Raw genomic sequence first — 245 nt, 5'->3', positions numbered from 1 at the left:
GTCGCACTCGTCCTCTCTTTCAATCTCTCTCGTCCTCCATCTATCGCTCCAGATCCTTCTTCTGCTCTCTTCATCTCTTCCTCCCAGAGTCAGAGTTCCGGCTTTTTTTTGTCTTTTCGGGCGACACCGCATCCTTTCCCTCATATCACTTCATCGTTCCGGTCGACTTCGCTCTCTTCTCCTACGCTATCGCCTCCTTATTATCCCTGTTCTCTCGATCTTGTCTCTAACATTTCTTATTGATT

This window comes from Penaeus monodon, chromosome 34, assembly GCF_015228065.2.
Source record: "Penaeus monodon isolate SGIC_2016 chromosome 34, NSTDA_Pmon_1, whole genome shotgun sequence".
Classification (NCBI taxonomy): Eukaryota; Metazoa; Arthropoda; class Malacostraca; order Decapoda; family Penaeidae; genus Penaeus; species Penaeus monodon.
Note: the sequence above shows the minus strand (reverse complement) of the source record.